Raw genomic sequence first — 24235 nt, 5'->3', positions numbered from 1 at the left:
TGACACACCTTTATTTAACTAGGCAAGTCAGTTAAGAACACATTCTTATTTTCAATGACGGCCTAGGAACTGTGGGTTAAACCTCTTACATCTAGACGTTCCGCTAGCGGAACACCTGCTCCAATATCCAATGATAGGCGTGGCGCGAATTACAAATTCCTCAAAAATACAAAAACTTCCATTTTTCAAACATATGACTATTTTACAGCATTTTAAAGACAAGACTCTCCTTTATCTAACCACACTGTCCGATTTCAAAAAGGCTTTACAGCGAAAGCAAAACATTAGATTATGTCAGCAGAGTACCCAGCCAGAAATAATCAGACACCCATTTTTCAAGCTAGCATATAATGTCACAAAAAACAAAACCACAGCTAAATGCAGCACTAACCTTTGATGATCTTCATCAGATGACACACCTAGGACAATATGTTATACAATACATGCATGTTTTGTTCAATCAAGTTCATATTTATATCAAAAAACAGCTTTTTACATTAGCATGTGACATTCAGAACTAGCATACCCCCCGCAAACCTCCGGTGAATTTACTAAATTACTCACGATAAACGTTCACAAAAAACATAACAATTATTTTAAGAATTATAGAATTATAGAGAACTCCTTTGTGCAATCGAGGTGTCCGATTTTAAAATAGCTTTTCGGTGAAAGCACATTTTGCAATATTCTGAGTAGATAGCCCAGCCATCACGGCTAGCTATTTAGACACCCACCAAGTTTAGCCCTGACCAAACTCCGATTTACTATTAGAAAAGTTTGATTACCTTTGGTGTTCTTCGTCAGAATGCACTCCCAGGACTGCTACTTCAATAACAAATGTTGGTTTGGTTCAAAATAATCCATTGTTATATCCAAATAGCGGCGTTTTGTTCGTGCGTTCAAGACACTATCCGAAGTGTAAATAAGGGTCACGAGCACGACGCATTTCGTGACAAAAAAATTCTAAATATTCCATTACCGTACTTCGAAGCATGTCAACCTCTGTTTAAAATCAATTTTTATGCAATTTTTCTCGTAAAAAAGCAATAAGATTCGGACCGGGAAAGCGTGTATACGTACAAAGAGAGAGAAAATAAAAGCATGGGATCCCCTCGTGCACGAGCCTGAGTCTCACAGTACTGTGACCAGCCACTATCCAAACGCGCTACTTTTTTTCAGCCAGAGCCTGCAAAGCCACGATTCAGCTTTTTGCCGCCTTCTGAGAGCCCATGGGAGCCGTAGGAAGTGTCACGTAACAGCAGAGATCCCCTGTATTGGATAGAGATAATCAAGAAGGGCAAGAAATGGTCAGACAGGGCACTTCCTGTAAGGAATCTTCTCAGGTTTTGGCCTGCCAAATGAGTTCTGTTATACTCACAGACACCATTCAAACAGTTTTAGAAACTTTGGAGTGTTTTCTATCCAAAGCTAATAATTATATGCATATTCTAGTTTCTGGGCAGGAGTAATAATCAGATTAAATCGGGTACGTTTTTTATCCGGCCGTGAAAATACTGCCCCCTAGCCATAACAGGTTAACTGCCTTGTTCGGGGGCAGAACGACAGATTTTTACCTTGTCAGTTCGGGGATTCGTTTTTGCAACCTTCCGGTTACTAGTCCAACGCTCTAACCACCTGCCTTACATTGCACTCCACGAGGAACCTGCGTGGCAGGCTGACTACCTGTTACGCGAGGGCAGCAAGAAGCCAAGGTAAGTTGCTAGCTAGCATTAAACTTACAAAAAACAATCAATCTTCACATAATCGCTAGTTAACTACACATGGTTGATGATATTACTAGTTTATCTAGCGTGTCCTGCATTGCATATAATCGATGTGGTGCCTGTTAATTTCTCATTGAATCACAGCCTACTTCGCCAAACGGGTGATGATTTAGCACTGTCGTTTAACCAAACCTAACCATTTGTACCAAACCTAACCATAAATATCAATGCCTTTCTTTAAAATCAATACACAAGTATATATTTTTAAACCTGCATATTTAGTTAATATAGCCTGCTAACATGAATTTCTTATAATTAGGGAAATTGACACTTCTCTTGCGTTCCGTGCAAGCAGTCAGGGTATATGCTGCAGTTTGGGTTGCCTGGCTCGTTGCGAACTGTGTGAAGTCCATTTATTCCTAACAAAGACCGTAATTAATTTGGCAGAATTGTACAAAAATTATGACATAACATTGAAGGTTGTACAATGTAACAGCAATATTTAGACTTAGGGATGCCACCCGTTAGATAAAATACGGAATGGTTCCGTATTTCACTGAAAGAATAAACATTTTGTTTTCGAAATGATAGTTTCCGGATTCGACCATATTAATTACCAAAGGCTTGTGTTTCTGTGTGTTATTATGTTATAATTAAGTCTATGATTTGATATTTGATAGAGCAGTCTGACTGAGCGGTGGTAGGCAGCAGCAGGCTCGTACGCATTCATTCAAACAGCACTTTCGTGTGTTTTTCCAGCAGCTCTTCGCAATGCTTCAAGCATTGAGCTGTTTATGACTTCAAGCCTATCAACTCCCGAGATTAGCCTGGTGTAACCAATTGTGAAATGGCTAGCTAGTAAGCGGGGTGCGTGCTAATAGCGTTTCAATCGGGGATGTCACTCGCTCTGAGACTTGGAGTAGTTGTTCCCCTTGCTCTGCAAGGGCTGCGGCTTTTGTGGAGCGATGGGTAACGATGCTTCCAGGGTGGCTGTTGTCGATGTGTTCCTGGTTCGAGCGCAGGTAGGGACGAGGAGAGGGACGAGGAGAGGGACGGAAGCTATACTGTTACATTGGCAATACTAGTGCCTATAAGAACATCCAATAGTCAAAGGTATATGAAATGCAAATGGTATAGAGAGAAATAGTCCTATAATTCCTATAATAACTACAACCTAAAACTTCTTACCTGGGAATATTGAAGACTCATGTTAAAAGGAACCACCAGCTTTCATATGTTCTCATGTTCTGAACAAGGAACTTAAACGTTAGCTTTTTTACATGGCACATATTGCACTTTTACTTTCTTCTCCAACACTTTGTTTTTGCATTATTTAAACCAAATTGAACATGTTTCATTATTTATTTGAGGCTAAATTGGTTTTATTGATGTATTATGTTAAGTTAACATAAGTGTTCATTCAGTATTGTTGTAATTGGCATTATTACAAATAAACGCAAAAAAAATCGGCCGATGTTAATCGGTATCGGCCCCGGGTGGTCCTCCAATAATCGGTATCGGCGTTGAAAAATCATAATCGGCCGACCTCTAATTCAGACCCCTTGATTTTTTCCCCCACATTTTGGTTGGATATGATTTGGAAAGGCACAGATTTGTCTATCATTTTTTCATTTTACATTTTAGCAGACGCTCTTATCCAGAGCGACTTACAGTAGTGAATGCATACATTTCATACAATTTCATACATTTAAAAAAAAAAAAATCTGTGCTGGCCCCCCGTGGGAATCGAACCCACAACCCTGGCGTTGCAAACACCATGCTCTAACAATTGAGCTACAGGGAAGGCTAGTCTATATAATGTCCCACAGTTAACAGTGCATGTCAGAGCAAAAACTAAGCCATGAGGTCGAAGGAATTGTCCGTAGAGCTCCGAGACAGGATTGTGTCGAGGCACAGATCTGTGGAAGGGTACCAAAACATTTCTGCAGTGTTGAAGGTCCCTAAGAACACAGTGGCCTCTATCATTCTTGAATGGAAGAAGTTTGGAACCACCAAGACTCTTCCTAGAGCTGGAAGCCTGGCCATTGAGCAATTGGGGGAGGTGACCAAGAACCCGATGGTCACTCTGACAGAGCTCCAGAGTTCATCTGTGGAGATGGGAAAACCTTCCAGAAGGACAACCATCTCTACAGCACTCCGCCAATCAGGCCTTTATGGTAGAGGGGCCAGATGGAAGCCACTCCTCAGTAAAAGGAAAATGACGGCCCACTTGGAGTTTGCCAAAAGGCACCTAAAGGACTGACCATGGGAAACAAAATTCTCTGGTCTGATGACACCAAGATTGAACTCTTTGGCCTGAATGCCAAGCGTCACATATGGAGGAAACCTGCCACCATCCCTACGGTAAAGCATGGTGGTGGCAGAATCTTGCTGTGGGGATGTTTTTCAGCGGCAGAGACTTTGAGGCTAGACAGGATTGAGGGAAAGATGAATGGAGCGAAGTACAGAGAGATCCTTGATGAAAACCTGCTCCAGAGCACTCTGGACCTCAGACTGGGGTGAAGGTTCACCTTCCAACAGGACAACAACCCTAAGCACACAGCCAAGACAATGCAGGAGTGGCTTCGAGACAAGTTTCTGAATGTCCTTGAGTGGCCCAGCCAGAGCCCGGACCCAATTGAACATCTCTAGAGAGACCTGAAAATAGCTGTGCAGCGATGCTCCCCATCCAACCCAACAAAGCTTGGGAAGATCTACAGAGAAGAATGGGAAAAACTCCCCAAATACAGGCGTGCCAAGCTTGTAGCGTCATACCCAAGAAGACTTAAGGCTGTAATCGCTGCTAAAAGTACTTCAACAAAGTGCTGAGAAAAGGGTCTGAATACTTATGTAAATGTGATATTTCACTTTTTTTAAATCCATTTTAGAATAAGCCTGTAACGTAACAAAATGTGGAAAAAGTCAAGGGGTATGAATACTTTCCAAAAGGCGTCATTGCCAAAATCCCGAACTATCCTTTTAAAGAGCTTTCACAGCCTCTAAAGATGGGAGGCAGTACAGGTTTATGGGTTGACAAGTGATTGATTGCTTATTCCAGGTATTAAATGTATAGTGTGTTAGTTGCCTTTGCTAATATAACAGTGCCGCTGGAGGGAGTAACAGATATGAGTGCCAAGTGTTTTCTGATTTTAATGCACCCGCAATGAATTCAGGTGATTCTGCCCAGAGTGGGTGAAAACACGCTTTGGTGATGACATTTCACTTCCTTATGTTCGAAAATACATTTTACCAAGACATTTTTCATTTTCTGAATTGTTCAGTGGGGTCTTTCTCTAACAAATTATTAACATTATATCTAAAAAGTAGGATTTCCTAACCTTATGCATCCGATAATATGCACCGAGCTCTGTTGACAGAGCGGTGCAGCTTTATCACCAAAACTTTTTAGGATTTTACATTTTGTGTTCGTCTTCAAAGTTGTTTCCGCGGGTTGCAAATAGTTAAATTATCATGAAATGAGCCGAATTAAATATAAAAGGCTTTGAAAATAAAAAGCTTTGGGTACGCTCATTGACATTTAACAGAGATACACATGTTTTTTGTGAGAAAGCTATAAAAAACAGGAACTTTGCATTAATATGAACATCATATATTACAATATGAAAATACCACATGTCTCAAATGTATATCTATTCTACCTCTTTATTGTTTTATGTCCTCCGTATTTGAGAAGAAAGATGACAAGTTCAATGGTACGCCTGTCCGGTAGCCTTAATTCTTTCCCAGCATCCAGCCTAGTTGACGTGATGCTATTTTCATGACCACTTTTTTTCCTCTGGCCTCCATTGATTTAGTCGCCCTACTTCTGGCCATCCTACAAATCAAATGAAATTGTATTTGTCACATACACGTGTTTATCAGATGTTATTGCGGGTGTAGCGAAACGCTTGTGTTTCGAGCTCCAACAGTGCAGGAATATCTAACAAGTAATATCTAACAATACACACAATCTAAAGTAAAGGAATTAAGAATATATAAATATTTGGATGAGCAATGTCAGAGCGGCATAGACTAAGATACAGCAGACTAGGATAGAATACAGTATATACATATGAGATGAGTCACGCAAAATATCTAAACATTATTCAATTGACCAGTGTTCCAATTTTTAAAGTGGCTAGTGACTTCAAGTCTATGTGTATAGGGCAGCAGCCTCTAATGTGCTAGTGATGGCTATTTAATTGATGGCCTTGAGATTGAAGCTGTTTTTCAGTCTCTCGTTCCCAGCTTTGATGTACCTGCACTGACCTCACCTTCTGGATGGTAGCGGTTGTGAACAGGCAGTGGCTCGTGTGGTTGTTGTCCTTGATGAGAGTAGAAACTCCAAAAAGTTTAGAACGGATTATGATAGAGACATGAGGTTTGGACCATTGATTTTCTTAGATGATTCTTACATGATTCTTTACATGATTCTTTACACAATTAACATATTATTTTATCCATTGGTCAAGAGATGCGGTTTTTATTAATGGTCTCTCAACAGTAAGGGAGAGCGCCTTCCGACTCTCATACAGGTCATTACATTTCTGACACTATTGCAGTGCAAAGACTTGTTGAACAGTTGATTCATTGGCCAAGAATCCATCTGAAGCCAGCTGGATCACTGATGAAGTTGGCAAGCCAAAGCCAGGATCAAAAGGCAAGAGTTTGTTACACGTGTAGCCTTAATGAAGCGTAGACATTGGAATTGTTTCATTATCTTCTGAATAGGTAGGAGTGGACTCATTTTCTGCCAAGTCAAGTGGAAGCCCAATAGTGCCTGTGACTTTCTTGTCAGTGAATATAAAGCAATGTCATCAGATGTGCAAAGCCATAATGGCCAAAAACAAAAAGGGGCCATTGAATAATGAAAGAGTAGATAAGTGTACTCTACTGTCCTGACTAAATTGCATTATGTTGGTACATTTGCCAAATCAGATACTGATGATAAAATGTATATCTGGATATACGTTCGTACTCAGTCTGAACCTATTGAAGATATCAGGCCATGGTATAGACAGCCACTGTATCCATGTTGATATGTGAGGTACTTTGTCTGTACATTCAGAATTTTAAGAAATGGGTTATTCAAAGTTGAAAGGGTATTTATTGAGTTGCACAAGCATCGTAATTGTTCTTATGTAAGTTAATTTGTTAAAATAATAAATGTTTGCAGCTCTCAATGATCTAGTAGTGGCAGGGAGATATATTATTATAGTAGCAGTGAGCAGTGGACTAAGACGATTAGGGAATATAATATATAACGTAAATCCTTTGCAGACTGCACCATCCGCTTACATTACTGAACAAATGTACCTAAGACGACCAATGTAAAGAGCAATAGGCTAAGTGTTAGGTTAGACGCCTCCATTTGGCTGGAGGATTAAGATGGAAAGCTTTTTAGAGGAAAGCTGGCCACATGAAATTCACTGTAGAGGTTTGCTTTGACCAGCAGACCCCCCCCCCCCCCCCCCCCCTTCAAATCCCACCCTTTGCAGCTCCCTCTGATTGCCACCCCTCCTGAACCTTCAACTACTTGTTGCCTGTCCCTGGCTAACCAGAACACACACGGCTCACCGAAATCAAGTATTTTCAGCTAACCCTTGTCCTTATTGAATGTACAGTGTGCCTGGAGGACACTTGACCTTTCATACCTCAGGCGTATTGAGCTGTTTTAATCGTGTGGATTTGTCAACAGTTGTCGTTCTATGCGTCTCTGAGGCCACTAATCCTTTTGCTAGAGAGAACTACTTGAAATATCTGTGAGATATGTTAGTACAGCAGACCAGAATAAAAGGCAGAAGGGAGGGTTTTATTTCCCCCTGTTCTAGTGCAGTGTTTATGACTCCACAGGTGCAGATATCAGGTTTTGGTGGTTGGAAATGGGGAGGAGGGAGTGGGATAGGTTTAGTGGGAGCTTTGCTGCCTGTATGGGCATAAGGTCATTGATATGTTTGCGTAGCACACAAATGCACAGTACAAGGAGCTATCTTTGGCCATGGCCATGGGTCACCTTGTCTGCTCTACACTAGCACCATGCATACGTGCTACAGATATTTTCATGTGGATATTGCCCATGAATGACAGCAGGCACTGCTGTCTGTTTTAAGGAATTAGGAGCCTGCCAACGTGAGGTTATCACGTTATCATCGAACCATATGAAAGAATGAGCGAGGATCCCCTGACGGCACAGTGAGCAGTTTGGTGATTGTCTAGCGTTCATCTTGAATACTTTTCTCATTTGATGGAAAAAGAGCATTCTTTATATTTTGAACATCATGTGACAAAAGTCACTGGGCTATATGGAACAGTTAGCATGTTGTATGTGCAGTGTGGTGCTGGAATGTGTTAGCGAATAGCTAGCGGTTGTAGTTGGTGAGAAACAGCTTGATGTGTGTTTTCAGAGGGAGAAGAGTGGGAGAGGGTGCAGTTCAAAGTGAATGTGTTTGACTGTAGTGGAGGATCTGTCAGAGACAATGAGAGGACAGGTGCCGGAGGATGGAGCAGTAGTGACACAGATCCCTCACTCATGCCTCTCAGGTGGGAGAGTCGGAGTGTATCGCCGATCCCTGCCCATCTGTCACTATTGGCGCTGTTAGCATTACTTACTCTCTCTTTCTCTCCCAGGGATTTTGCTTTCATTGAAATCCTTGGGCAGGCCGCCTGAGTGATTAAAAAAATAATAATAATAAATAAAAAAGAGGTTTGGTTTTTTTCAGGTCGTTTAAGTCTAAACTTAATTTTATTTTAATTCTCCATGGAGAAATTTGAGAAAATGTTTTCTAAAATTCAGCCAGGCCAAACAAGCCCCTTGCCACAGCCACCACTGAAGACCCTTTTTGATCCAGAAAATAACCCTGTCTCCCTGTACACTCACCTCTTCTCTCAGTTGGGACAATGGAGGAAGCAAGCTACAGTATTTTTTTCAGTAGAACTGAGTTAGGATGCATTTAGCATACAGTGGGAGTGATGCCAGTCTTTGGATTGCCTGAATCTCCAACAGTATGATTCACCACATGGCTCACTGTAATCCCAGTGGATATTTTTGGACCGGATGCATTCTGAACCTTGACTCTACACTTGAGAGAAATTCATTTTTCAGATGGGCATTTTAAGTCTATACTTTACTGGAAAGACACTTACACAGATGTATTTTTTTCCTGCTGCATTACAATGCTTAGAGACTGTGACATTTAAACCAAAGCTATGAGGATATATCCACACAAATACATACTTCAGTGGCATTTAAATGTAATTGTCATTTCTATTCCAGGTTGTGACATTTTAACAAGAAATTTCTCCTGGAAATCAAGTGGATCCAATTGTTTCTGGTAAGTTATTTATTTTTGTCTAGACAGGAAATAATAATCATTTAAGAGGTTCGGAATATGAGCTAGATATAGTGCCTAAATCTCTCTGTACTTTGCTCCATTCATCTTTGCCTCGATCCTAACTAGTCTCCCATTCCCTGCTGCTGAAAAACATCCCCACAGCATGATGGTGCCACCACCATGCTTCACCGTAGGGATGGTGCCAGGTTTCCTCCAGACATGATTCTTGGCATTCATGCCAAAGAGTTCAATCTTGCTTTCATCAGACCAGAGAATCTTGTTTCTCATGGTCTGAGAGCCTTTAGGTGCCTTTTGTCAAACTACAAGTGGGCTGTCATGTGCCTTTTACCGAGGAGGGGCTACTGTCTGGCCACTCTACCATAAAGGCCTGATTGGACTTTTATGTCCCTCACTAATGTTAAGCATCAGCTGTCAGAGCAGCTTACCGATCATTGTACCTGTACACAGCCCATCTGTAAATAGCCCACCCAACTACCTCATCCCCATATTATGTTATTTATTTTTTTGCTCCTTTGCAGCCCAGTATCTCTACTTGCACATCGTCTTCTGCACATCATCTTCTGCACATCTATCACTTCAGTGTTAATGCTAAATTGTAATTATTTCACCACTATGGCCTATTTATTGCCTTACCTCCCTAATCTTACTACATTTGCACACACTGTATATAGTTGTTTCTATTGTGTTATTGACTGTACATTTGTTTATTCCATGTGTAGCTCTGTGTTGTTTGTGTCACACTGCTTTGCTTTATCTTGGCCAGGTCGCAGTTGTAAATGAGAACTTGTTCTCAACTGGCCTACCTGGTTAAATAAAAGTGAAATAATACAAATACAATTGGTGGAGTGCTGCAGAAGATGGTTGTCCTTCTGGAAGGTTCTCCCATCTCTACAGAGGAAATCTAGAGCTCTGTCAGAGTGACCATCAGGTTCTTGGTCACCTCCCTGACCAAGGCCCTTCTCCCCTGATTGCTTAGTTTAGCCGGGCGGCCAGCTCTAGGACGAGTCTTGGTGGTTCATAACTTCTTCAATTTAAGAATGATGGAGGCCACCGTGTTCCTGGGGACCTTCAATGCTGCAGAAATGTTTTCGTACCCTTCCCCAGATCTGTGCCTCTACACAATCCTGTCTCAGAGCTCTACGGACAATTCCTTCGACCTCATGGCTTGGTTCTTGATATAACATGCACTGTCAACTGTGGTACATTATACAGACAGTTGTGTGCCTTTCCAAATCATATCCAATCAATTGAATTTACCACAGGTGGACTCCAATCAAGTTTTAGAAACATCTCAAGGATGATCAATGGAAACAGGGTGCACCTGAGCTCAATTTTGTGTCTCATAGCAAAGTGGTTGAATCCTTATGTAAATAAGGTATTTCTGTTTTATAGATTCTAAAAACCTGTTTTTGCTTTGTCATTATGGGGTATTGTGTGTAGATTGCCGAGGATTTAAATTTTTTAAAATAAATTTTAGAATAAGGCTGTAATGTAACAAAATGTGGAAAAAGTAAAGCGGTCTGAATATTTTCCAAAAGCACTGTATATTGGTAATACACCTGTAATATACATTTTGGTTGCAGTGTACTGAAAGTATTATTGCCATATGAAATTTAGTTGATCTGTGCATGCAGAGCAAGTGGTGACAATGATGAAGGTTCTGAGTACTGTAGGATCAACAGTGCAATGCTATAATGTTAGGTTGCAGAGCAGCATCAATAGTGCAATGCTATAATGTTAGGTTGCAGAGCAGGATCAATAGTGCAATGCTATAATGCTAGGTTTCAGTGTCGGATCAACAGTGCAACGCTATAATGTTAGGTTGCAGTGTCGGATCAACCGTGCAACGCTATAATGTTAGGTTGCAGTGTCGGATCAACCGTGCAATGCTATAATGTTAGGTTGCAGTGTCGGATCAACCGTGCAATGCTATAATGTTAGGTTGCAGAGCAGGATCAATAGTGCAATGCTATAATGTTAGGTTGCAGTGAGGCAAGGCAGTGGGTGCTGTTGACTGGTGTTGTGGTTTTATTTGTCAGCTCTGTCATTGAACAGAGGGAAGTGGTTGGCTTGTCTGCCTCTCCCCACAGTCAGCAGTCCAGGAAATACCTCAACAAAAGTATTAGAGCAGTAAAGAAATATGGGTCAACCAGAGAGCACCAGATGAAGAGTAAACTGTTGGTTGGTAGATGGAGTGTTTACGGTGTAGCGTTGAGTCATTTTATTCTTTGTTATGATAGCTTCACTTTCACGGATCTATTTTTATTGTAACCTGAGCTGATTGGCTGGGATGGTCCGGGTTCACGGTTAGTTCAAGATCATTTTGTTGAGGTTAACGTCTGGAGATGGGGCCTAGTAAGCCACAGAGTGGTGATGGAAGGACAATGACTGCTTTGTTTAGTCTACAAACCCATGGGAGGTATGGCGTCAATTGCACCTAATCTGCTATTTCATATTGACACAGTACACACTGTGCTTTAACCTAAAGCACAATGACCGATGACTCTATGCTTCTCCTCTGCTTACAACCAATTTACATGTTTTCACTTTCTTTTGGTTGCGGAGTAGGCTGTGTGACATGGGTCATAAAGAAGTTGGTTGAGTCCGTGAACCCACGGTTTGCTAAGACACTGCAGTCGTCGAGTTCAAACGTAACTTTTGTTACTGCCGCAACTTCCTGTTGCGATTAGACTAGCCCAGAAAAAGACAAAACAACAGCAGCCTTTTAAGTGAAATTAAAGCTTGGGTCTGCAATGTGAAATATCAGAAACAATTGTTTTATTAAATGGGTTGTGCCATGGAGCCATTATCAAGTCTCTCTCATTCTATTTATAATGGCATGCAGACTAGATAGCATAATGCAAATCTGATATTCTATTCTGTTATTGTCATATGGTCTCAGGCTGACATGGTATATTTTTGATTGGACTCAAGTGTCAATGTTAAAGTCAATGTGTGAAACTCATTACATTATGGAAGTGGCGCATATGGGCAAGCAATACCCACCCGACCATGGGACTAGCTAGGGTTGCCCTGACACCACACCACCCGTCCTTTGAGGGCCTCTTCATAAGGGGCTTATGGGCTCTGGAACAGCTGCTGGTGCCTGGTTGTCATAACGAGTGCCCTCCCCCAGAGCCTGGTATCCTTTCCGGTGGGGTAGTTGTTTGTTTTTCCACGTCAAAAGGAAGTTGTTCACTTCCATTCAGCCCTTTCCCCCTCTTTTGAGAACATCCATAAGTTAAACTGAAGCTACAGCATTTTTTAACTAGGCATGTCAGTTAAGAACAAATTCTTATTTACAGTGACGGCCTATGAACAGTGGGTTAACTGCCTTGTTCAGGGGTAGAACGACAGATTTTTACCTTGTCAGCTCAGGGATTCGATCCACCAACCTATCGGTTACTGGCCCAACGCTCTAACCTCTAGGCTACCTACCGCCTTATATAGGCTAACGGTTGCATGAGAATTTCTGCTACAACAGCATGTTTTTCTTGAATTGCAAATACTTAAAAGCTCTTTGGTCAGAATGAGGTCAAACACATTCTTTTGGAGCCAGGCCCTCACCACTCATGCCCCCACACCTCATTTATTTTGTGGGGCCTTCAACCACTCATTGCTGACAATATACCGCTCTGTCTCTCAAGGTACAAAATGGGCGTCCATGCTAGCTCACGATATTGAAAGCCATTAAAACCACAAAGCAGACACAGTGCAGGGACTGACAATCCCTTTGAATTGTTTTACATGAGCGGGCTGTGAGGTTGCTGTCTCTGATAGCTCTGAAAAAGTGACAGAGGGAGAGTGAGGAGGAAATTGACACATTAATTGTAGAGTGCTTGGTGGCCCTCATTTATCCAGGTGACTGACTGCAGTGTCTGGTTAGCGTAATTCACTAACAGGCTGGAGTTGTCCACCAGTGGCATGTAATTTGCATGAGTGGATTGCAGGCTGGTGAATGGTGTAGGGGTGGGTATTTGAAATTCATTCACTATTCAGAAAATATCATATTTTTTGAGATATCCAGATAGTCGAAATACACATATTTAAAGGAAATTATTATTATTTTTGTTTATTACAATGGAGACTGTGCTTGTTTCAGAGGAGCAGAGGCCGGTGTGTGTGACAGTCTGTGTTAGGCACGGAGGGAGAAAGAGAGAGAGAAAGTAGGTTGTTGCTGCCATAGGTTATCTATCATACCATCTGGTAGTGCCTGTCTTGACTGCATCAAATCGTTGTAAAGAAGCTAGCTAGCTACAGTATCCAAGCTAAGTTAGCCAGTTAGCTAACTAAAGTAGCTAGGCTAATTGAAGCTATTTTTCTGCGCTCCCCGTAATTGTCTACAACAACTCCATTCATATGAAACAACAGCCTGCCTGTTGGTTGATCATTGTAGCCTACTCCTTCTCATTTCGCCAACTTAATTCCATAATTGTAATTATATTTTGCATTGTTTAGAAATCTCCCACTTTACTTGCTACACATGAAGCCTCTGACTGTAGCGCAGCTATGACTGACCGACAATAACAACAAGCTACACGTGTGTAAGTGTAACCGGTGTGAAATGCCTAGCTAGTTAGCGGTGCTCGCTAATAGCGTATCAATCGGTGACGTCGCTCGCTCTGAGACCTTGAAGTAGTTGTGGGAAACAACTGGAGCGATAGATAGGTAACGATGCTTCGTGCGAGGCAGTTGTTCTGTTCACAGGGTCCGGAGAGGGACGAAAGCAACACTGTTACATAGGCTACCGGTGCATATTTTGTATGGGGAGCACTCATAAAAACTTTTCATTGTTAAAATAGGCCTATCTTTTTATTTTTTTGATTAATGATTATCGAATAAAGGTCTTCTGCTGTCAATTTCCAACTGCATTATATCCTGACTGCTTTCAGATAGGCTGTAGCCCTACAAGCAACCGGGGTTGAATAGGCATATTTGTGTACTTCAAAGACATGCTGGCGGAAACTATAACCTGGTTTGTTATGCTAATCAAGACCATGGTCTCGTCTCGTGGTTGTTAGTCATGGCATGGCGAGTTACATTTTTGTATTTTTAAACATTACTTATTAACCATAAATCACTTTTTGTTGCACAATTGTATACATTGAATTTGTCATATTTTTCACATTCCAACAATTCTGCCTAATGTTCAATAAGAACCGACGCCAACAAAGCTGCTCTGCATAAAAACACGTTTCACTCTGGATGGATGGATGTATGGGAATGTTTTTTTTCTCTCTCTCATTCCCCTCCGGCGGTGTCCGTTGAAGTAAAAAAAAAAAAAAAACAGGTGCAGCCGGGAGGGAGTGATATGAACTTGAGACCTTGCTCAAACAGTTGGGCGACCACGCTATACAATCAGTCTAGTCTTGTCTTTGAGCAGAATAAAAGGAACTGTTTGGAGAGTGGGACCTGGTTGGACCACTCTGCTTTCAGTGTCCCTACTCCCGATTGTGATGTGTGTTTTCCTTTTGACTTTGTGTGGGCTCAGCCTTATAGGATTAGAGATAAGGATATCATAGCATGGATAAGTACGTATTGTGTGTAGCTGAGGACAAAAGAGGGTCGTTGCTGTTTAACAGTGGATCTTTATAAGTAACACTCTGTAGATAAGTAATACAGTAAGTCTGGAAATAATCAGGGAAGAACTGGGTAATTTTACCCTGAGATGTAAGAACATGCTGGCTCACTCTCTGTGTGCGTGTGTGTGTGAGAGTGGCGCACACACGCGCATGAGTGTGGGTAAGGGATTGAGGGCTCGGCGAAACACTTTATTCCTTGCTTGAGTAATAATGAAAAGTGCAGTGATGGTGCAAAGAGCTGGTCTTGATTTCAAAAGCTTGATTCCACCAAGAAAAGACACGTTGTGGTCAGGGTCACTTTGGGCTATTTTGTACAGCTAGGATATCCATAATTAACGTGTTTGTTGCGTCCAAACTGCAATAAACAGAGTCACAAAGCTTTGTATACGGTGTACACCGCTGTAATCAAGACCAGACTAGTAACCCAAGTTAAGAGAAAGCAGGGGGGAAAAAATAAAGAGGGAGGGGGAGGGCAGAGATAAGGGGACGTGTGGCAACTGGAGGCTAGCAGTGTGCATCGTTAGCTAGCTAGTTTAGAGCTGGCATTCCGTGTCTTTTGTTGACAGCCACAAGTATTCCGCTTCCTCAGCCTCCCTCCAACACGCTCACCACACACATGAGCTGTGGAACCCTCCAGTAAACAGGGTTGCTATAGGTCACAGTACCGCAAGAAGAATAGAGGGAAGCGCTTTAATTCACACACAGAGGGAGGAAGGAGAGGGGGAGGCCGCGCTAACACACAGGGTCACTCACACATCCAGTAACCCGTATGGTATGCACACAGAGGTCCGTCGGTTAGTAGTTTCTGTTTGGAGTTGTTACGAGCATGTGGGATAGGTTTTCTGTATATCCAGGCAAAGCCATGGGAGGGAACGACTCATTTGGCACAGTGGATACACTCAACCACATGCGTAACACAGGCAGATAAACACGTAAAAACACACACAAGACACAGCATCCTATTTTCCCTAACCTTAAGCCTAACCCTTGCCCTAACCCAAATATTAACCCCTAAACCTAACCCTTAACTCCAATACAAATTGTAACCCTAAAATAGGGTTACAACCCTAACCATTTTTTCCTCATGGAGACCTGGGAAATGTCCCCCACGAGGGAGAATCTTCCTTGTTTTACTATCCATTTGGGGACTTTTGTACACACACACACACACACACACACACACACACACACACACTATCCTTAAGGGGACCAAACAAAAACCTATTTTCCCTAACCCTCAGTCAAGGAGAGAAGAGTTTCTTTCTCCAACCTCTAATTGTTTTCTTACTGGATGGGATTAGCAACACTTCTTCTGTTTCTTCACAGAGGACCTTCTGCACTTTGGGCCAATTTGGCAACTTTTTTTTGCCGTCACCTTTATTTAGTTTGAGTTTCTTTGTAGATAGATTTTATTATTATTTTTTCCCGTCTCTGCTACCCGATGAGTCCGAGAAGGACGAAACGCGTTGTTGCTCGACTCCCCTGCCTTGAGTTTCTTTCTTTTTAGCTTGTTGTGTTTTTCCATTTCCCTGCTTTTTCTCTTTTCTCTTCTCCTCTACTTATTCACCTTCCTTCCCACTTGCTCCACTCAGCCACACAGACATGTGCAGACATGTACAGACGTGCAGACACAGGAAAGGAAATGTTTTGGACCTAAGGGGCCACGTTGTATGTGTGTGGGCGCGCTGCGTGGTCAGTCTGTTGCTCCTCGTCGCCCCAGTCTCCCTCGGTGAGGGTCAACGTGGTGATGCAGAGGAAGGTAGCTGCGGGCTGAGTTTCAAGGAGCTCAGGCTTAGGTTGCGGTGAGGGAGGGGCCACCCAACAGATAGCTAGACAGACAGACACGCACACAAGGGCTTGCGGGCTCAGTCGCTCGCCCTCATAGCAGGCAGGGGGCATAATAATGGTGCGGCTCTCTATCTGACCTTTCTGGGTGGGTATATAAATCTGGACTGGAACAATGGGGGTCCGAATAGTCCACTCTTGGGCTCTCATTCTCCGGTGTGTTGACGGTGAAATTCATGCATGGGTCATAGCAGGGATGCATCTAACAGTCGAAGCAAGGGGGAAAAAATGCCAGACACTGACGTCACCTGTCAGAGGCGGTGGTTGCGCGGCCAACTACTGCTTTCGCCCTGATGACCCTCCTTCGCAACCGTAGCTAAACTTTTGGAAGGAAGGACATAACGGCCTCTGTGAGGGTTCTCTCCCTGTTACTGTCGGTGCCCTCGCATGTCTCCCGTTCTTCTTGGCCTGAACTCTAGCCTTAACCTTACTGGGGTGGGGTGCGGTGGGGTGCCTGACCTTAACCTTTGAGGTGGTGCTTAACCCTAATCTTCTATGCTGACCTGTGTTCCCTGAGGCTTGTGCGTGTGGGTCAGTGTTCCTCATCCTGCCTGTCACAAAGCGGAGTGCATTCTCCCAGGGGTTCATGCATTGTCATTGTAAGGTGCATCTACCACTCGGAGCTCTGTTCCTAATACCTAACCCTTAACCTAACCCTAACTTTAACCCTAACTCCTAAACCTATCCCCTAACCCTAATTCTAACCCTAACCCATTGTAACTCTAACCCTAAATCTAACCCCTAAGCCTAAAATATAATTTTTGCTTGTGGGGACCGGCAAATTTTCTTTGTTTTACTATCCTTGTTAGGACTTCTAGTCCCTACGAGGATAGTAAAACCAAAATCGCACATCCGTATTTATTTTCCCTACACACAGGTAGGAGAGAGATGAATGGATAACTTAACTTTGGTATTTGGAAGTGTTCCAGATCAGTCAGCTATGTTCTGCATCTTCTCATTAAACTTAGACCTTTGTCACCATGGGTCTAGTGGTATAATGTCCTTTATTCATGATCCTTTATCCATTCCAACTTCCTGCCAGAGCCCGCTATAAAGGAGGACAGGCCCATGGTTAATGGAGTTCCTGTAATTCCTGGACCCTCTCATTCACTCTTCCTCCCTCTCTGTCTGCCCATGCATGCCTCTGCCTGCCAACTTCGGTGTGTTATCGTCATTGCATAACCCTTTAGCCAATAAAGTGCCCCACGTGCCTTTTGGCAAAGCACCTCATTGAATCCCTGCCAAGGTTAGCCGGGTGCAAAGTGTGCCACTGTCGGTGCCACACCCCTGAGAGTGAGTGTGTGTCCCTTGCTGCTGATTCAGGATGTGTGTTTGTCCTGCTACAGCAGGGATCATCAACTAGACGCAGGCCGATTCTTTTCTTGAGCGGATGGTCAAGGGGCCAGCAGATCATCACAAATGATTTGTAGACTGCAAGTTGACCGCAAGGAGCCCGACCAGATATTATATTTGACTAAAACACAATAATTTCAAGCCTTCCTTACATCCGTATACAGTCACATATACCTTACTTTAAAATCACTTGGAGCTGATTTGCTTTTCTTTCAAAAACTAGGACATTTCTAAGTGACCCCAAACGTATGTATGTATGTATGTATGTATGTATGTATGTATGTATGTATGTATGTATGTATGTATGTATGTATGTATGTATGTATGTATGTATGTATGTATGTATGTATACTGAACATAAACACAACATGCAACAATTTTACTGATTTAGAGTTCATATAAGGATGTCAGTCAATTGAAATAAATCCATTAGGCTCTAATCTATGGATTTAACATGACTGGGAATACAGATATGCATCTGTTGGTTGCAAATATCTTAAAGGTAGGGGAGTGGATCAGAAAACCAGTCAGTATCTGGTGTGACCACCATTTGCTTCATGCAGCACGACACATCTCCTTCGCATAGAGTGGATAAGGCTGTTGATTGTGGAATGTTTCCTAAACAAACACATTTGTGCACAAAATGTAAGAGAAATAAGCTTTTTGTGCGTGTGGAACAATTCTGGGATCTTTTATTTGTTTTGTTTTTTTGCTCAGAAAACGTGGGGGCCAAATAAAATCACGGGCCGCCAGTTGGAGAACCCTGTGTTACAGTATCCAACCCTCTCAGCAAACGTCTGAGAATAACCCCTTGACCTGTCTGTAAACTCTTCTATTTGGATTGGCCCCTCACCTCCAGACCCTTTGCACAGCTAGCTAGACAGTATGTTCCTGAAATACCTTCTCAGCTTGCCCCCTTCCCTCCCCCTGGTATCTGCCTCTGCCCTGCATATTTACAACATACACGTCCATACATTAGCGTTCAGTGAGCACGCTAGCTGCCAGACATGCCTCTGGGATGTGGTCCAGCTTGTGTTTGGTGGAACGTACTGGACTCAAACATCACAGTAACAGTACTATTAATGGAAGGTGTTGATAAAGGGGAAGAAAAGGGTCTTGGTTCACCCCGCCACATCAGTTCTGTTTTGAAGCTGTTATTCGCTAGGTATGCTAGGCTAAATAGGACATGTCAGTCAAGTTGATGATGCAGCCCAGGCTGTTAGGTAAGAGTGCACTAGCGCTTAGGCTAGGTAGACTACACTAAATAGGTCAGTCAAGGTGATGAAATTTAGCCTAACCAGGCTGTAGCCCACTGAGTGTGCTCTAGGCTAGTAAGGCTAGGCTATGTAGCTAGCGCAAGTGAAATGTCAGCCTGAACAGGGCTTACCTGGTCTGCAAACATTAATTGAGTTGTTACACAGGGATTGGGGGGAGGGTGGGGGGAAACACCAGGAAAGTGCACTTTGAGTGGGTAGAGCAGGAGGGGCAAGGTGGCTTTCTTTGAATAGGGGATACATCTATAGCCTGACTACTTGCCTCAGCTTATAAAGAGCATTTGTGGATGGATCGACCAGCTATTTAATGGCCCAGTGCAGTTTGGTTGTTTGGTTGGAATAATACTGTGAAATTGTCAAATTATGATAATGCCCTTTTGGTGTAAGAGCTGTTTGAAAAGACCGCCTGAAATTACAGCCTGTTTTGGTGGGAGGGAGTTTTGGCCTTCCTTGATGACATCACCATGCTGTAAATTAGTTAATAGACCAATAAGAAAGAGTTCCAAACCTCTCCTAAAAACAGCACATTTTTTGTTTTTCCACTCAAACCACTCCCAGACAGTCCTATCTAAATTCTCGCTTGAGAATTTTCTCTTTGTTAAGATGCTATTTTTGTTTCTTTTTGACCATTTAAATGGAAAACAGTCACAGTAAGGTATTTAATTGTTACCCAGAAATTATTTGATATTGAGATAAAAACGGCTGCATTGGACATTTTAAAGCTTAGCATCAACATGCAATGGTGGTAAACTGGGTGGAATGAGATCTCATCCCTCTGTATCTGATCTCATCCACCCTTAGGTGTTGAGTCTCATCCTCCTTTTCCTGTGGGCCGCATACCTCCTTGGTTACCCAGTGCAGTTTGTGTAGCTCTTTCCACCCCTCTACATTTGCAGCTGGAAAGGGGCCCGACCCTTGGCTGACATCCAGCCTCCTTTAACTGCACTGTAATCCCCTTTTTATGATCTTGTTTTTTCCCCCTCTCCCCCACTCTTTCCCTTTCACTCACTTTCTCTCTCTTTTTCTCTCCTTCTCTCTCCCTGGCTCTCTCTTGCCTTGACATATTGTGTATCCAATTGGCTTCTTCAATGTACAGTACTTAAATTCACCACTCCACACAAACAGTCATGCCATGTACTGTACGCCACACACACACACACACACACACACACACACACACACACACACACACACACACACACACACACACACGTTACGCATGCAGGACGAAGGCAGAGAGGACAGCCAGGTCACCCGTGATACAAGTCAGTATTCGACATCCGTCCATGTCTGAGGATGTCTGGAGAGTGTGGAAACCGGCCACTAGGGGCAACAATGAGTGCTGTTACCTTCAAGTAGGTTTTGGTTTTGCTAGGGTGCTGTGGACGTGGATGGATGTAAGCATCTGCCTCTGATTCCAGAGGTTGCAATTTTGAATCCAGCGATATTAAGTCGTTTTTGAGATTTTTGTTTTCAGCCTATCCCAAACCTTAACTATTTGGATTTAATGCCTATCTTTAAGAATCATGGAAAGAGAAGGTTTCGGGTTCCTGGGTGGCAGAGTTCATCGACCACCTCATCGCCAACTGCCGAAGGAGATGGACATACGAATGTATTGATTTAAATCCTGAAGGTCACCTCCACAGGCCAGCTCCGCCTGAAGTTTCCTGTTGAGCCCTCTTCTTTAGACGGTAAGTAAAGCAGCCTCATTCCATCCACTCCCTGCAGCCGTGGTGCGGAACTCGAGGGTGTACTCGGCAGCTGAATTGCGTCCTTGTTGAAGTTCTATGAGGTCTCCTATAGGACGACCGGAGGGAGAGTGATCGAATACCTCTTTGAAGAGGGTGTGGAAATGGGTCTTGGATCCGAGTTCTGTGCTGTTGACAGTCCATATGGCGGTGGCCCAATCCAGGGCTTTGCCTGTGAGTAGAGACAAAATCCACCCTGCTGTTGATGGTGGCGAAGTTAGTGGGGTTGTGCTCAATCTATTTGCTGCATTGCATCAGAAATCCCTGACATTTCCCAGGTGAACCATCATATTTTCCATGCATGGGTATGAACGAAGGAGGGCTATGGGTTATGATACCTGGCATCGGAGGAGTAGGGATAGGCTGGCGGAGAAGATGGCAGATTTCCTCCATAAGCTCCTCTTGCTGAGTTTGGCGCCGCTGTAGCTCCGCTGAATCCATTCCGTTTTTGGGTGAGGTATTCTGTAATGTATACTCGGAGAACACGGTGTAGATTCACACGCAGAATGCGGCAGATGTTTATTAAGCCTTCACAGAAGGCAGGAATCGTGGTCACAGGCAATTGTCAAACACAGGTAGGAAGTCAAAAACAACAATACCTCATAACGATACAAACAGAAAGAACTGAACTAAATAGGGAGCTGATGAGACCAGGTGAGAAACGAACACGGGTGAAATCAATGAACAAAAATGAAAGACAGGGCTACGTTCCAGAACACAAAGAAACAGGGCTATGTTCAAGAACACAAAGAAAAAGAACACAAGGTTGACTAAGAAAAGAAAAGCAGAACCTTACAGCCAGCATCATCTTGCAAATGTCCTCCAGCACATGTATTCTCCAATGAAGACTAACATCAAAGTCCGTAGGCTGTACAGTTTCAATTATGGTCATATTCAAAGTTGACTTAATATCTGTTCAATGCGCTCAATTTCATAAAAAGGTAAATGGTACTCGAGACAGTGGAATCATTTTTCAATAACAATTCAAATGTATTTCACAAGATCATTTCAAGTACATGTAATGGTGAATGCGTGCTAAAAGGATTTACACCAAGTGTGATGTTACACTTTTCACTCAGAATGAAATAAAGGAGGATCAATTAAGTTTTACAACAGTCAAACAACAATCAATATCAACATTTCACTATCAAACCTCCTCGGTTATACCGCTACAAGCTGTAAATGAAAAGACAAACACAAAAATATATTTTTCTAGTACATGGCATAAAAAGCTTACTGAAATGATACACTGACTGTATAACAGATGTGCTTATAGGCCTCGTCATAAAAACAGAATGACGTGTGTGTGTGTGTGTGTGTGTGTGTTTTGGAGGTTTCCTCTAATACAGTACCTCCTCTCTTCTCCACCCCTCTTTCTGGCTGCCCTGCCTCTGGTCTTGTCCCTGCATCCTGCTCTGTCTACCATTGGAGATGAGAGAGAGGGAGAAAAAAGGCAACTCAGGCTGGAAAAATGTGTTATACAGATGTCTGTGGATCAGTGCTTTTGTTGAACAGAGGGTCACACTCCTCCTCCTCCCTCTGGCCTGTCTGCTTCTCTTTTTATCCTATACCTCCATATGACCCTTCCGTCTGATTACCCTTGTCTTTCCTCTCTGTCTCTCTCTCTCTCTCTCTCTCTCTCTCCCCCCTTTATCTCTCCCTCGTTCTCCCTCTCTGTTTCTCTCTCTGTGTCTGCTACCACTAATTTGTTCTTTTGAATTAAGGAGGTTTGAATTTGATGAGACCTTTCTTAGTGGCACCAGCAGCCCTTAAACTCACCAGCCATTATACGTGCATGTCAATTAACAAAACCCTAATTGATTCATTATTATCTGTTGACACAGTGGTAATATGGAGCAGAGGTCCCAAGGAGGAGCTTTCCATGCACTTTGTGTGTGTGTGTGTGTGTGTGTGTGTGTGTGGTGCGTGCGTGCGTGGATGTTTTATGTGTGTGCGTGCATTTGTGAGTACCGCTGTGAATGTTTGTGTTTATGCATGTCCACAACGTTTTGTGTGATTGTAGCTCTTCTGTGGGCCCAGTGTTCGTCAGCCAGGCAGCCTCTGGGGCTCCCAGCAGTGTATGATGCTCAGATGGCAGGCCTGCTGCACATTACCGTAATGATTTACTGACTTTGGCCGTGGCACTGCCCCCCCCCCCCCCCATTCTTCCACTCCTTCATCCCTGCACTGCAAATGTCACCATTGAGCTTTTGTCCATTGTTTTGGGTCTGGGCTGGATTCTCAGCCTTGTGGCTCTTTTTTAAGGGAGATGTGCAGACCGGATGTGCTTGATGTGGACTTGCTGGGAAGAAGAAAACAGTTAGATTCCTTGTAACATCCAGTCAAACTGTAATGTTGTTCACTGTACTTATTCTCACACGAAGCACCAGGGATTTAGTGGAATTAAGGCATGTGGGTTTTGTAACAGACAGATCTTTGATGTTTTTTTTCTTCTGTGGATATACACATTTTTCATCCCCAACGGTTTTCATTGTGCAACATCACCGTTTCTCCTTTTGGTAGCGCTTACTGAATGTGGTTCTCTTTTTTTACTTGAATAACTGGGACACAACAAAGAGAATCCCCAAGACAAAACTAAAATCAAGACCCATCTGAGGTTATGATTACCATCATTCCAAAGGGCCATGTTGGTCCTGGTGTTCCACGTGGGTTTTACGAGCATGCTTACATTCAGCCGCACAGGTATGAGAATCAAAATAATCTGGTGGCGAAGACGGATTGCAAATTCTGCATTTTTGAGGAGGAGTATGTGGATTGAAGGGGTTTGGACATTATACATCTTCATTGAGACTTCTGAAAGTGGCAGGGGGAGTTGCTGGTCTCCAATCTCAACAGGGATGACTTGGCTCAACCCTCCAATTTAAATGCAGAAAATATGGAGCAGTACTTGGTTCAAAGTAGCTTGTCTAACCATAACAGAATAGAATTTAGAAGCTAACAAATGGAACAGCCTCCTCTCTCGTGTAAAATTCTGTATTTTTTTTGTAGCAAGATTCTCTTTTGTTAATTGCACTTTCTGTATAGGCCTATCTGTTTTTTAGTGTAATGTTTTTGTCATCTCTGAAAGTGTTGTCGTCACTTCCTAGGTCTTGGCCAATCATCTTTGACCACACCAGTCCCACTCCCCTCTCTCAAGAGTTCAATAGCAGTGTGTGTTGTAGTGCAGTCAAATGCTTTTTGACCTGGCATTGAATGTACATTATATCATTAAATGACACTGCCTTGGATGAAATTGCATCAGATGGTCTTATTACGTCTTTATGAAATAGCATCAGGTATTTTTATGTATCACAGTTGTTTAATGGCCACGCCAGGATTTAAAAAGAGTTTTTATTG

General features: G+C 42.8%; 1 protein-coding gene across 4 annotated transcripts in view; it reads left to right on the top strand.

Annotated features, from left to right (window-relative positions):
- Positions 1-24235, top strand: part of LOC106579329 (thyroid hormone receptor alpha) — a 151290-nt gene that overhangs the window by 22547 nt on the left and 104508 nt on the right. For 2 of the 4 annotated variants that reach the window (XM_014159158.3, XM_014159152.3), the window contains exon 2: positions 8998-9055. The exons of the other annotated variants lie outside the window; for them this stretch is intronic. The gene's annotated coding sequence lies outside the window, so the exon portion shown is untranslated. The remainder of the gene's footprint in view (positions 1-8997; positions 9056-24235) is intronic. 4 annotated transcript variants of the gene reach the window in all.

This window comes from Salmo salar, chromosome 19, assembly GCF_965601325.2.
Source record: "Salmo salar chromosome 19, fSalSal1, whole genome shotgun sequence".
Lineage (NCBI taxonomy): Eukaryota > Metazoa > Chordata > Actinopteri > Salmoniformes > Salmonidae > Salmo > Salmo salar.
Note: the sequence above shows the minus strand (reverse complement) of the source record. Positions and strands in the feature narration are given on the sequence as shown.